The sequence below is a fragment of the Macaca mulatta genome, chromosome 17 (assembly GCF_049350105.2).
Source record: "Macaca mulatta isolate MMU2019108-1 chromosome 17, T2T-MMU8v2.0, whole genome shotgun sequence".
NCBI classification, from domain to species: Eukaryota; Metazoa; Chordata; class Mammalia; order Primates; family Cercopithecidae; genus Macaca; species Macaca mulatta.
This window is the reverse complement of record NC_133422.1, coordinates 3,758,151-3,773,867: the sequence shown is the minus strand read 5'-3', so window position 1 is coordinate 3,773,867 and position 15,717 is coordinate 3,758,151. Positions and strand designations below refer to the sequence as shown.

At 41.8% G+C, this 15,717-nt stretch overlaps 1 long non-coding RNA gene across 2 annotated transcripts in view; it reads left to right on the top strand.

The window, feature by feature from the left end:
* The window catches only part of LOC100429371 (putative ankyrin repeat domain-containing protein 26-like protein), a 92,283-nt gene that overhangs the window by 24,919 nt on the left and 51,647 nt on the right, over nt 1-15,717 (top strand). The window lies entirely within an intron of this gene.

Genomic DNA, 15,717 nt, shown 5'->3' with positions numbered 1-15,717 from the left:
GAAGCAAATCCAGACCAAAGATCCCTCCTCAGATCAGGAATAAATCCCTCAAAGAAACAGCGAGAACCTATGGATGCTGATGTTAATAACCAATTTTAAAAGAGAATGCAGAATTCAGTCTTTTCAAATAGAAATGTCTTCTCAGTATCTTTAATACAGTTTTCAAAAGAAATGAATAAACATAAGCTTCCCAAGAATAATCTATGGTCTATGTGGACAAAGTCATGTCTATTATTTTTACTAATTTGGTCTCAGCCTTAGCATAGTGACTATAGTAGAATAGTTATTCAGAAAGTACTTTATTTTATACACTGAAAATATTAATTACCTTCCCAGCTTTGCTCTGTGTCAGAGATTGAGTAGCAAGGAAAACATGAAAATATTGTCAAGATTACATTCTGAGAGGCAAACTAAAAAAAGTAAAATATGCCCTACATGTTTTAGATTCTCTTTTATAACCCTGATGAAGATGTTGCTTCCATATCATTTTAACAACTTTGTTGCTGATGATGGGGTGGGGATGACGATTGTGTGTGTGGATATATATTTTATGTGTCAATGGTAAATGTCTGTGTAGTGTGAAGAAGAATCAGTAATTGTAGAGTGGAAATAATAAGCTTTTAATGTAAATACTTTTGACTATGTTAATGATGGAGAAATGAATCAGAGACAGGGGAAGAGCAGAAGCACAGAAAAGGAAGGAGAGCAAAACAAGGGGCAAGAACAAGAGGAAGTTTTGTAAAAGGTAAGGGAAGAAGAGAGTTAGAAAACGGAGAAAAATTAGACTGACTCCCAGGATTGTAAAACCTCACTTTACATGGTTCATGATACAACGTCACAGGCATCTATACATAGACACACAAAAATGATAGTGTTTACTTTGAATAGAAGTCAGTATTTGGATTTTTATAATATCAGAGTAGATTTGGAGCTTAAGGCAATAATTATACAGCATCCTTTTGACATAATGTTTCTAAACCATTGTCAAAGACTGTATATATTCTGGTCCATTGTTCCAGAAATAGACATAGATTTTCACACCATCCATGCCAGTTGTCTGGTCTCCTGTTGTCACTAATGACCTACACCACCAAGATGGAAAACTGGAGTTGGGGTTTAGTACAAATCTATGCGACAAAACAAACCAATTGGCTTATCCACTGGCCAAACTCAGATATTATAAGTCTGTACCTGTCCATCCATTCCAGTGGTGCCACCACAGTCAGCAAGGAGTTCTGACATGTCATAGTAGCTGATAAACGCCCCATAAGCAGGCCTCTATGTTCTGGTTTCAGTAGAAGCATAAAGTATGGGAACTTCTGATAGGTGAGCTGTACTGGTAAGGCTATTTCCCTCCAATTATTTCTGGATTTTTTGTGGCATCAGTCAAGAAATCATGATGGGTCTTCACTTCAGTATAATCCAGGAGGTTGGAGCACTTGTGGTTTCCACGTCTTGTGCTATCAGGGCTGAGGGTGAGCTCAAAGTTGGAAAGCTCTCTAGTGAAGATCACGGGGAGCATGCCTATGATAAATCGAAATCATTGTTAACATTCAGGTAGCCAAGAATTTCAAACACTTTAAAATGCCTTTATCTCTTGAGAAAACAAGTATGATAGAATATACTGCACAGCAGTGATGATCGAAGTGCTAAGGAGCCTAAGAACCCTGGGATTCCCTAGGAAGTTTTCAAGAGAACCATAAAAGCTATTTTCATAATGATACTAAGTTATTATTTGACTTTGCCACCCATATTCTCTCACAAGTGCAGTTTCTCAGAGGCTACAGGATATGATAAATTGGAATTGATTGACTGCAGAAGCAGAGAATCCAGTTATCTTCTGTTAAGTCAGACGTTAACAATACCTTCAAAAATATAAAAGTGCCACTCTTACTATTTTTTGTTTCATATCATAGTTTTTTAAAAAAGATGTATTTCATGTTAATATGTAATGTATTTATTTTTGTTATTTTTAGATAAGTGAATATTTAACAATTCCTCAGTTTTAACTTAAAATCCAGTAAATATTTATAGATATCACCCACATAAACAAAATGTCTTTGAGATTTTTCAATAATTTCTAAGATGTCCTGGACCATAAAAGTTGAAAACTGGTCATGCGTGGTGGCTGACGCCTGTAATCCCAGCACTTTGGGAGGTCGAGGTGGGCAGATCAGTTGAGGTCAGGTGTTCGAGACCAGCCTGGTCAACATAATGAAACCTTGTCTCTACTAAAAATACAAAAGTTAGCTGGGCATGGTGGAGCACACCTGTAATCCCAGCTGCTTGGGAGGCTGAGGCATGATAATCACTTAAACTTAGGAGGTGGAGGTTGCAACGAGCTGAGATCACACCACTGCACTCCAACCTGGGTAACAGAGCAAGACTGCCCCCTCAAAAGAAAAAAAAAAAAGTTGAAAACTATCACCACTATATTGTACAAGCTAAGGACTGAAAATTTGTTCTGTAAAGGACCAAATAGTAAATATTTTAGGATTGTGGGCCTTGAGGTCTGTGTTGACTGTTCAGGGCTGCCATTCAGCATTCAGAGTGAAAGCCACCACTGTGTGAAGGAATGAACGTAACTGTGTGCAATAAAACTTTATTCTGGGCAATGGATTTGAATTTCATACCATCTTCATGTGTCAAAAATAGTCTTCTATTGTTTTGTCTTTTTTCCCCAAACATTAAAAATATAAAACCCATTCCTAGCTTGCAAGCATCATCATACATCCACAAGGACACAATTTGAGGGACAGAAGGAAAAGTGACATCTGCCGTGCTGCTCATTTCTTCTATATACACAATGGCTTTGGTCACCTAGAAGGAAAATATATTTATCATTGATTAGTGAAACATGAGACTTTTGATGCTTCTACCATACGGGACAATACTCACGACGCCTGGCAAACCCGCGGCCTCATTATGATTAAACTTTTCATACTCAGAGCCCCTGGAGAGCAACGGGCCCGACGTGGCCTGCTGCTCATCACCCTGGCACCTTGTTCACATCTCTTGGTTCCAGGGGAGGGCACCCGAGCCCAGGGCAGGCAATCCAAAGGTTGGCCAGGGGCCCACTTGGTGTTTGGCTTCTAATTTTTTTTTCTTTAATTGTGATGACAGTAGCTAAACCTGTTCTGGGGTTGAGAAGGGAAATTTTATGAAGAAGTCAACTCGTTGATAGTGGGAGGAAAGCTGGAGGACATTCTGAGAAAAGGAAGACCACAGAGGGCATGGGACAGTGTGAGCCCTGATGAAGCAGATGCCAGTGATTAGCAACTCCTTAAAGCAGCTGGGGGCAGAAGGCACCGCCTGAAACCAGGCAGAGGAGAAGTTGAGTTCCAGGCAGAAGAGGAATCTGTGAACATCTGCTGCTGGGCACGGTGACAAGAACACTTTGCTGTGAACTTGCCCTGGCTCCAGAATGACCTTCCAATATCTGACTATATATCATAGTTTCCTGAACTATCTTTACATGTATTTACCTTTTTTTTTTTTTTTTTTTTTAAGATGGAGTTTCACTCTTGTCACCTAGGCAAGCACAGTATCAACTCACTGCAACCTTTGCCTCCCAGGTTCAAGCGATTCTCCTGCCTCGGCCTCCTGAGTAGCTGGGATTACAGGCCTGCACCACAACGCCCGGCTGATTTTTAATAGAGACAGGGTTTCACCATGTTGGCCAGGCTTGTCTCAAACTCCTGTGCATGAATATTCTTAAAAGAAGCTTTCATCACTGGAAGTAATTTGAATGAATCTTTATTCTTTTTACTCAAAAGGATTTCAGATGCTACTCCATAAAAATATATATATATATAAAATGTTCATCTTATGTGATCAAGATATAACACTACATTTGATAAAGATTTTCTGCCCATACTTGAATTTTAAATGACTTGATAAAAAGCAAGGCGCTGAAGTAGACAAACGATCAAGCAGTAAAGATTTAAAAAGTGATAGAAATATTTAAGGGAAAAAATTTCCCAGCTTGAACTCATACTAATAATGAAACAAATAAAGTAATATAATAAATTTAAGCAAATAAAACACCTTTTGCAGGACCCAGCTCTCAGTGCTATTGTTACTGACCCCAGGTTCTTGACCCTCCTGTAATACAAATTGACATGAGTCCGGAGAAAGTTTCCTAGACAAAGCTTTTATTTAGGGCCTTAGGTTCAAACATAAGGGAGGCAGCACAAGAGAGAATTCTCTGGCTGGCTCCCTGAAGACAGTCAGAAGGAGAGTGGGTGGTTTTTTGTTTGTTTGTTTGTTTGTTTGTTTTAGACAAGGTTTGGCTCTGTTGCCCAGGCTGGAGTGCGGTGGCACAATCTTGGCTCACTGCAACCTCCTGGGCTCAAGCCATCCTCCCACCTCAGTCTCCTAACTAGCTGAGGCTAGCACACACAACCATGACAGGCTAATTTTCATATTTTTTGTAGAGATGAAGTTGTGCCATGTTGCCCAGACCAGCCTCAGACCCCTCAAAGTGCTGGGATTATAGGCATGAGCCACCACACCCAACTCAGTATATTCTTATTAAATTTCAGTAATCAGTTGTGCCATTATCCCACTGGAAAAGTTAAATCAGAGAGAGACATGATGAACCTTCAGTTTGTAAATGAGTATTTTTCCATTCTCAAGTTGAGATGACCAGTGGTGGGCAGGTGGATTTGTGCTCCTGCTGCTGGGTTGCACTGAGGCGAGCACGGCATCAGCCTGGGGTGTTTCCACTAGGAATGCAGGATCTGCATCTGCTCTGGAGGAAACACGGAGCAGACCCAGTTCGGAAGTCATTTGCCAAAGCTGTGAAATTGAGGGACAGCTCAGGAACATTCCAGAAAAAAGAAAACTGAATCCAAATAGAGACATTTTTCTCCCAGTTGGGGCAGGTGGTGAACTGAAATGAATCTGTGGATTAGATTGTCAGGTAGAAGCCTTGTGTTTCCTGATTTGGGAGTTATGTGGTGGTTAGCTGGGAGAGCTTCCTTGCTTTGGGTAAAATACACTGGAGTATTTTACATGGAGTTGCAGTAACTGCTGGCAATCTGAGAGAAGGGATAAGTTATACTTTGCACTGCTAGTGCAAGAGTCCCAGAAGTATGAAATGACCGGAGAGTAAATTATAAACAATCACATCAATACCATGTCAGTAAAGCAGAGACAACATCAAACTTCATTACAGAAGCCAAGCCTGACCCAAGTCAAGGTCAGTGGAAGCTGTGTACCAAGCGCCCTGGTGAGAGTCTGGATGCTGTATCAGTGTTGCAGCTGACATGTTAATATTGCAGGCGTCACGTCAGTCTTGCAGGTGTCAGTATTATGGGTGTCATAAGAGTCTTAGGGTGTCACAGCAGTCTCGCAAGTGTCATAGCGGTATTGTAGATATCAGTATTGCCGGTGTCATATCTGTATTGCGAGTGTCATATCAGTATTGCGGGTGTCATATCTGTATTGCGGGGGTCATATCTGTATTGCGGGGGTCATATCAGTATTGGGGGTGTCATATCTGTATGGTGGGGGTCATATCAGTATTGTGGGTGTCAGATCAGTCTTACAGGTGTCATCAGCATTGCAGGCATCATATCAGTCTTATGGGGGTGGTATGAGTCTTAGGAGTGTCACAGGAATCTTGTGGGTGTCGTATCTGTATTGCGGGCATCACATCCGTCTTACGGGCATCATGGCACTCCTGCGGGTGTCATCTGTATTGTGGGTGTCATATCAGTCTTGTGGGTGTCGTTCTGTATTGCGGGAATCACATCCGTCTTACGGGCATCATGGCACTCCTGTGGGTGTCATCTGTATTGTGGATGTCCCATCAGTGTTGTGGGTGTCCCGCCAGTCTTGTTGGTGTCACAGATGTCTTGTGAGTGTCACATCTGTGTTGCAGGTGTCACATTTGTATTGGGGTGTCACATCTGTATTGCAGGTGTTCTATCAGTCTTTGGATGTCACATCAGAATTGTGGGCATCATATCAGTCTTATGGATGTCATATCAGTATGACAGTATGTCATGATATGTCACAGCAGTATGATACCTCTTCTGAAAACACCCTCACAGACATACCCAGACATAGTGCTTTAACAGCTCTCTGTGTATCCTTTATCCAGTCATGTTGACACCTAGACTTAACTATCACAGTAATTCATGGCAAAAATTTTAGAATTTAAAAAAATTGTATAATGAAATCTGGGCAACATAGCCAGACACTGTCCCTGCAAAAATATTTTTAACAATTAGCTGGTCGTGGTGGCACGCATGTGTAGTTCCAGTTACTCTGGAGGCTGAGGTGGGTGGATCTTTGGAGCCCAGGAGATTGAGGGCTGCAGAGCTAGTATCGTGCCACTGCATTCCAGCCTGGGCAACACTGTGAGGCTCTCTCAGAAAATAATCAGCAATACTCATATTCTTAGGAATAAATTTAACCAAGGTACAAGGTTGGAACATGGAAAATGTCAAAACATTGCTGAAATAAATTCAAGAAAGCATAAATAAATGGAAAGACACCTCATGTTCATCAACTAGAAGACTTAATTTTTAAGATGACAGTACTACACAAAGCAACCTACAAATTTATTGTAATTCCTGTTAAAACCCCAAAGTCCTTCTGACAGAAATTCACAAGCTGATCTTAACATTTATATGAAATTTCAAGGGATCCAGAATAGTCAAAATAATGTCAGAAAAATGACCAACTCAGAGGCGCACATTTCCAAATTTCAAATCTTACTACAAAGCAACAGCAATAAAAACAGCATGACGCTGGCATAAGGACACATGTATAGATCAATGGAACCGAATGTTGAGTCCAGAAATAAACCCATACTGATTTTTTTTTTTTTTTTTTTTTTTTTTTTGAGGCAGGGAGACTCACTCTGTCTCCCAGGCTGGAGTACAGTGGCACGTTTATGGCTCACTGCAGCATCTGTCTCCTGGGCTCAAGTGATCCTCCTGCTTCAGCCTACCAAGTAGCTGGGACTACAGGTATGCACCACCACACGTGGCAAATTTTTTAATTTTTTTGTAGAGGTGGAATCTTGCTATCTTGCCCAGGCTGGCCTCGAACTCCTGGCCTCAAGTGATACTCCTCTCTTGGCCTCCCAAAGCATTGAGATGATGGGTATTCTGGCCTGTTGATTTTTAAAAGTGGATTTTCTTTTCTTTTCTTTTCTTCTTTCTCTCCTCTCCTCTTTTTTTTTTTTTTTTTTTTTTTTTTGAGGCAGGGATTCACTCTGTTGCCCAGGTTGGAGTGCAGTGGTGTGAACACGGCTTACTGCAGCCTCGACCTCCCAGGCTCAAGCAATCCTAACCTCCTCTGTCTCCTGAGTAACTAGTACTACAGACATGAACCACCACACTCAGCTAATTTTTAAATTATTTGTACAGACAGGGTTTTCTTGAGTTGCCCAGACTGACCTCAAACTCCTGGGTTCAAGCAAGCCTCCAACCTCAGCCTCTCAAAGTGCTGGGATTACAGGCATGAGCCACCACCTCCAGCCGGGAATTGTTTTCATAATTACATTCTCATGTTTGTTGCTAGTGTCTAGAAATACAACAGATTACCATGTGTTGACATTTTGTGCTGTAACTTGGCTGAATTTGTTCACTGGTTTAAATAATATTTTGGACGTTCCTCATGATTTTCTGTACATAAGATAGATTGTGTGGTCTGTGAATGGACAGTTTTACTGCTTCCTTACAGGTATGAATGCTCTTTACTTCTTTTTCTCTCCTATTTGTTCTGGATGGAACTTCCAGTACAGTGTTGAATGCAGTGATGAAAATGAACATTGATGCCCTGTTCCTGATCTCAGGAGTAAGGCATTGGGCCCTAACAATGGAGATGGTGCTAGCTATGGGTTTGGCACAAAGGCCGATTGCTGTGTTAAGAAAATTCCTATCCCTAGTTTGTCAGGTGTTTTTATGATGAAATGGTGTTGACTTTGTTGAAAGTACTTCCTGCATCTATGGAGATGATTATGTGGGTTTCTTCATTCTGTTTATTTGGTGTGTATTTGCAGGGATGGCTTTAGTATGCAAAACGAGCTTGATTTTCTGAGAAAAGTATTTAGTGATCATGGTGTGTAATTCTTTAAATATGTGCTAGTATCGATAATAATTATTTTGTTGAGCATTATTAATTGTATAATTATACCAGACATTGATCTATACTTTTCTGCTCTTGTGATGTCATGTCCTAGTGTGATTTAGTCTTAAATTGGGATGAGATTGAAAATGGGTTGGTTTAGTATTTAGAGTATTAAGGGTTAGAAGTTTGCAAGATAAAATTTAGCAGAAATGGGACGTACCTAAGGGATTGTGGGGAAGCGTGGGATGACGTCAGGGTCAGAGTCTGGGTGTAGGGGTGGGTAGCAAGACAGTGCCTGTAGCCTTCACCAACAGTAAATTGTAGCAGTCCTTTTTAATCTTGCAAATCAGGCAGGCACAGATGTTGCAGTGTTGTTTTAATTGTCACCTCCTTGAGTTTCTTGTTGAGGCTCAAACTCAACAGGAGTGCCTGGGAAGAAATTAGCATGCAAGAAGTGAGAAGACTGGAGTGCAACTTTGCGACAGTGCAGCAGCCAGTGTCTGAACGGCAGGGGTTCCCAGCTTATCTTAAATTTAGAGGAAAAATAACATCTTTTATACTGTTATCACACAAAGAAGCTGGACTTTTTCAAATTTGTATGACTAATTTATATACTTTCGTTATTATATCATGTAACTAAAAGTTGGGTTTTTTTTTTCCTGCTTGGGAAGTTGGCAGAGGGCATGTCTTTGCTGGTGAGTCTGCTCCATGTAAGACTTTCTGTATACTTTTTCATTCTTGTTTGATTTTAAGATTTTTATATAAATGCTGCTTCTTAGTGTCCTAAGATGTCATAAAATTATCTCACATAAAATTTGAAGAAACAGAGTTGTTAGAGGATTATGTAGAAGGCAAAAAGAATGTCGTTACTGAAAAGATTTTATAAAACATTTATTTCTAAAAAGTGAGATGTTACTACTAGGCTATGCTTCTAACTATCCCTAATCATAAATTTTGTTTTATCCACTTTTGTTCACTCTGAAAATCAATTATATTATTAACGTTATATTTAAGAAGTTACATGTGATACCAATGCAATATTTTGAATTTCTGTTTAACTTTGAGGAAATATATCTTAAATCAAAATAGGTAAAACTGATTTGGTCTGAGTTTGACCTGAATCATAAAACAGTGGGAAAAAAATTTTTTACCAGGACTTTCAAACTGTCTCCTATTTCCTGTGTGCCTAAGTACATGAATTCATGTACATAATGGGTAAATTTGATGCCCTGTAAGGTGGTGAGAATGTGAAGGTCCCAGTGATTTAAATTATGACACAGAACTGAAGAGCAAATGTCTTGAGGCAAGATGGTGAAGTTGAAGTGTTGTCCTTATCAAATAAGAGTAGAAAGTTTGTGGTACTTATGGTTGCTTTGTGAACTGATTATATTCTTTGATCATGTATCAGTTCTTTTATTGTAAAAACACAAGTGTTTTATTATTTATGTATGTTAATAAGTTTTCCAATAAGGTCAGTATATCAATATTGTCTTTTGTAATTCCTGTTGTTTTCTTTGAAAAATCTTCTACCACTTATCCATAAATGTTAATCTATATTTTCTTCTGAAATGTTTATTTGTATAATGGTTTCATTTAAAAGACTGAACACTTTTGTTAGTCTAAAGTGCTTTTTCCCGGAAGTTAGTTTATATTAACACTGTTTTACAAATGAGAAACCAAAACAGTGAAATTCAGAAATATTACAAATCTGTTAAGAGGTGGAATAGGCTTTGGTCTCAGTCAATATACCTTTAGTCCCAGGCTGTGCTCTTAGCCATGAGGCTTAGCCCCAATAATCTTTTTATTTGTGAAGTTAACAGAGCTGCACTGCAGAATTTTTAAAAATTTTTTTAAACTTTAGTTTTAAGTTCAGAGGCACATGTGCAGGTTTGTTACGTAGGTAAACTCATGTTATGGGTGTTCGTTCTACACACTGCAGAATTTCAGTCTTCAAACTTTAGTTCATTTGAAATAGGGCCTGAATACCATGACTATAAAACTATTATAAAACAAGACTTTTGTGGCTTAAGTTACAGATGCTATACATTTTTCAGATACATTTTTCAGTGACAGAATAGACAATATTAAGGCTTAATATATAGCATTAGGACCAGACATTCATTTTATTTTTTCTCTTTACTGAGACTTTACCGATATTCCTGCGCCAGAGAGCATAGCATAAGAAATCAGAGCTGTGAAATTCCAGAGTCCTTAGATATTCATCCTAAAACATTCCTGCTCAGCTATTTTACTATCTCTTTTGGAGTTTATTTTGGTATATGTGTTGTGACGTGTGTAGTCATGCCTTCTTCTTAGTTGATTTTTTCCTGAGCCATTTGTTTAATAATTCCTATTGAATCTCATTGGTTTGTATAGCTTCTGCTATGTTAGTAAGTTCTCGGCCTCCACATTGTTTTCCGTTGTTACCTAGTCTGTTGGCAACCTCTGAAACCATGGAGATCTTCTGGGGCCAGGGATGTGCAGCGATCAATAGGGGGATAAGGAGACAGAGCGAGACTGCGTCTCCAAAAAAATAAAATAAGATGGAGTCTCGCTCTGTCGCACAGGCTGGAGTGCAGTGGCTCAGTCTCGTCTCACTTCAACCTCTGCCTCCCGGGTTCAAGCGACTCTCTTGCCTCAGATTCCTGAGTAGTTGGGGACTACAGGCGTCCGCTACCACACGCAGCTATTTTGTATTTTTAGTAGAAACGGGGTTTCACCATGTTGCTCAGGCTGGTCTCGAACTCCGGACCTCAAATGATCCGCCCGCCTCGGCCTCCCAAAGGGTTGAGAAGACAGGCGTGAGCCACTGCGCCCGGCCCCACTTTCCACTCTTGGACCAAAGCGCCCACAGTCCGGGTGAAGCAGCCTCCGGGGCTGCGTGGCAGGAGGGTGGCGGCCCTGCTGTGGGTCCTGCGCCTGGAGCCGGGTCTGGCCTCGCAGCACTGGCAGAGTTCTGGGTCCCAGAACTTCCACACCCGGCTCCTTCTTCCTGCCGCCTCCTGCAGGTGCTCCTCCTCGGAGCTCACCGCCGGCCTGCTTAGAGGGTGGGCGGCAACTCCGCCCCTATGGCGCGCACGAAGCGCAGACCCCGGGCCGAAGCCCAGGCCGTGGCCCAGCCGGGTAGTTGGCCCCGCGGCAGCGGCACCAGGCGGGAACCAACCGCCCAGCCCCGACTTGGTGACCTCCGAGTGCCCAGCGCCCACGACCCCTGTGGTCTGGGCGGGGACCAAGGAAGAGCGGGCCCTCAGGCAGGCCGGGCTGCGCACCCCTGACTCTGAGGCTGGCTGAGGCGAGCCCTGCCCGCCAGGGACGCGGGAATGGCAGCCTCGCTGGCACGCAGAGCCACCGCCAGAGGGTCTGGCTTTCTCCAGAGGAGGCCTCGGCATTCTCAGGTTCCAGCCGCTCTAGCCCCGTCCTGCGTCGAGACAGCTTTCCCACAGGCCTCCTGTCCTTCTCCATGGCCCAAACGCTGGGCCAGCTCCCACGAGCTTTGGCAGAACGCAGGGCCGGTGACAAGCTGTCGCTGACACGGGTGACGCCAGAGCCTCGCGCGGGCACGCTCCGTTGCCGTTGACCGGCTCCGAGAGCCGTTGACCACCCACCGGAAGTTGCCGCCACGTGCAGTGAGGCCCCAGAGGTGCGCGCGCCGCTCGCTTGTAACTGCTGGGTTTGGTGCTACTCTTCGGCCAGTGTGGAAACTGCGTTTCCGGCTTGGAGGTGGTGGCTGAGGTGATGCGTTCGATAGGAGGCTCCCGAGGCTGGGAAAAGCAGATGGGGACTGAGGTTTCTCAGAAGCCGACAACGTCTGCCTTGAAGACCTCTGGCTTTGGGAGCGGCGTGGGCAGGTGGTGCTGCCGCTGCTTCCCCTGCTGCGGGAGCTGCAGCCAGGACGGCGCGGGCGGCGGCGTAGAGCACTGTGACAGCGCCTTCCTGGAGCCTGGGTACGACGTCTGCCCGGAAGATCTCGACGATCTCCACAGAGCTGCCTGGTGGGGCACAGTCCCCAGAGTGGAGCTCATCCTCATGCTCAGGGACCCTGGCTTGGACAAGAGAGACAAGAAGAAGAGGTAACGGGCCGGGCGGGGGCTGGGAGGGTGGGGAACTGGGAGAAGCCCTCCCCTGGGGACGGGGTCAGGGAGCCCTCCTGTCTCCGGCCCAGCTTCCTCGCCTCCGCAGGCCCCGCAGCACCGGGGATGTGGGAGCCTTGGAGGAGTCAGGGCCCGGGCCTCTTCATGAGCCCCAGAACGAAAACCACACGCTGCCATGATTTCCCTGTAGTGCACTTCAGAGACAGCTTTAAAGTGATTTAACTTCCAAAATTAAGTCTATGTATTTTATTTTTTGTTTATTTTTTGAGACGGAATCTGGCTTTTGTCACCCAGGCTGGAGTGCAGTGGCCTGATTTCGGCCTCCCGGGTTCAAGCGATTCTCCTGCCTCAGCATCCCAAGTACCTTTGACTACAGGCGCTCACCAACATGATTTTTTCCTCTCTTTAGAAGAGACGGGTTTTCACCATGTTGGCCAGGCTGGTCTCGAACTCCTGGCCTTCAGATGATCCCCGGCCCCCGCCCTCAGCCTCCTAAAGTGCTGGGATTACAGGCGCACACCAACCCGCCTGGCTAACTTTTTCCTGCTTTTAGTAGAGACGAGGTTTTGCCATGTTGGCCAGGCTGGTCTCGCGCTCCTGACCTTCAGATGATCCGCTCCCCCTTGGCCTCCCAAAGTGCTGGGATTACAGGCGTGAGCCATTGCACCTGGCCCGATATTTTATTTTTCAAGTGCACACTTTAAAACATGTTATTCACATTATAGAAAAGTGTATGTAATGAGAGAAACAGTTCCCATAATATATTAACTTCTGGGCTAAAAATTCTTTGGATAAAATCCAATATCCATTTTATATCCATGTACCCCTATGTAAATATATACTTTACTGAGGAACCTTAGAAGGAAACATTAAAGTGGGAAGATGGTTCGTGTTCTTGAATAGGAAGAATTATTTCTTTCAAGATGGGAGCTCTTTCTGTGTTTATCAATGTCACCTACCCCAAAGAAAAACACCAAAGCTTTAACATTTAAAAATTGCACATGCTATATTTTATTGTTATGATGACATTAAAATTTTTTTGTAATGCAGTGAAAACCAATTTGCCTTCGCAGATATCAAAATGTGCTTTTAATTTCTACAAATGGTTTACTAACAGCTGGAAGACGTACATAAATGGAATAGAATACAAAATCCAGAAACACCCAAATATAAAAAAGAATATAGCACTTGATAATGGTGGCATTTCATATTAGTAGAAAAAGATGAATTATTTGTAAATGGAGTGCCTGCTGTTTGGCGAAAACTAGCTAAATATGTCACAAAAATAGGTTCTGGATGGAATGTAGATTAAAAAATGTTTAATATACAAAAAGAAAACTACTAGAAGAAAACACAAGTGGCCTGTTTATACAGACACATTTTTATGTTGACAAAGACCTTCGTAAGGAACTCACAAGCAAGCATTTTGAAGGTTGGTTTAGCAAAATAGAAATGGAAACACCCCATATATAAGAAAAAAATTGATAAAACGCAACATATTTGCAATGTATTTACAACGTACATGTATATGCACATATCAGATGAACCATGTATTTTCATTTTACAGAGAATTCTTTGAAATCAACAAGGAAATAAGCTTAAAATTGGGCAAAGTACTTTTCTGCAGCTCTGCAGTTGACCTACACACATAGGAAAACACAGCTCTATAATTGACCTATGCACATATTTAGTGTTTCTAGTAAGAGAAGAAATTTAAGTTAAAAGAAGAATAAAATACTGTTTTTTATCTACAAAGTTGTGAGGATGAAGAGCATTGGTACTTATAAGGCTGAGTAAAAAGCGTTGCTGATGGCTTTTCAAATAGACAATTTGGTGGTAAGTGCTACATTAAAAATGTATATGCCCTTTGTGCACCAATTCTATGATACTGAAGTATCTTTAGGAAATTATTAGATACATGTAATTTGTTTTCCTTAGTACTGCTGAAAATAGCAATGTTTTAAGAAGAACTCATATAGTGGATTTTATCAACAAATTTCAGTGCACGCATAGGATGGAATAATATGTAGCCATTGAAGGTGCCAGTAGATACAGACATATTGAGGGAGAAGAAAAGGAAGAAATAGATAAACAGTTAAAGCTGGTCCTCGGGAATGCTGTCTGCCTGAAAAATCACAGCTACAGTGCACAGCTGCAAAATAGAGCAGCTTGGAGAAAAACTCAGACTGCAGAAGCTGCCTGCCTGTAGAATGACAGCCTGCAGTGCACCTGCCCAGATAAGCAGACAAGGCAGGCAAAGTCCCTTTGTTCTTTGTGTGATTAGCGAGGTCCCAGGAAAAAGTTTCCTCCACTTTTCAGGCATATACACGGTGGGAACTTGCACAGGGAGGCGGGGTGCCTACCTAAAACAAACCCACAGTTGTACAAACAAAAGAAGCAGTGCTTTATGCTTGTCTAGAGACATACCCACACCTACATAGATGAGGGGGAGTTCTGAAGACAGTTTTATAGTTAAGAAAAGTTACTCAAGCAGTTACAGAAATGAGAGCAGTTTTTTATAAAATCTTTTTAATTCAACTGTAACCTGGCAGTCCACTCAGACACCCCTCTCCACTACAGAGAGCTTTATTCTTTGGCTTATTAAACTTTTGCCCCAACCTCACCCTTTGTGTCCGTGCTCCTTAATTTTCCTGGTCGTGGACCATAAGCTCTACTACTGTCAGGACCTTCCATCCTTAAAAACTTTGTGTGTACCTGCCTAGGCTGAGCAAGCTGAAGAGACTTAACATTGCAGTATGAGGACTTCGTCCCAGTGGAAGCTTTTCCTCCCTCCTTTCGTACAAAAGCATTTCTGAAGGTAGAAAATAGTAAAAGAGAACCTTCAATTGCCATTTTGAAAATTTAAATCCAAGTATTAGTCATTGGAAATATCTGATTTACATACATTCTGTAAATCTAAGTACCGAATTAAATAAGCCATAACTATTCATTTGAATCCAGAGTTTCTGTTGGCTTAAATATTTTTGAAAATAAAAATAGGAATTACTTGTTTTTTTTTTTTTTTCTTTTTTTTAAAAATTTATTTATTATTATTATACTTTAAGTTGTAGGGTACACGTGCATAACGTGCAGGTTTGTTACATATGTATACTTGTGCCATGTTGGTGTGCTGCACCCATCAACTCGTCATTTACATCAGGTATAACTGCCAATGCAATCCCTCGGAATTACTTGTTTAAAAAATTTGTTGTTGTTTTAACTCCAGCCCTCTTTTGCTATAGTACTTTTTAGAACTAAAATTTATTTAAATGCCAGTCATCTTGGTAGAACTGTCCTAGACCTATTGTATATATCATACTCTACTTAATGTAAGGCACCATGAATTGTATTATGCCCCATTAGTCTTATGTATTATTAATAAGGGAAATTTTTAAGTATTGCCAATATTAGTTATAATAAGTTATGAATTATAAGTGGCATACCACTGTGAGAAGTGTTAAAATAGAAAATGAGCATGTTAGAATTATTGACATACAGCGTCAGCTCTAATCTTTAAAACATACCTCAAAATGTAGGT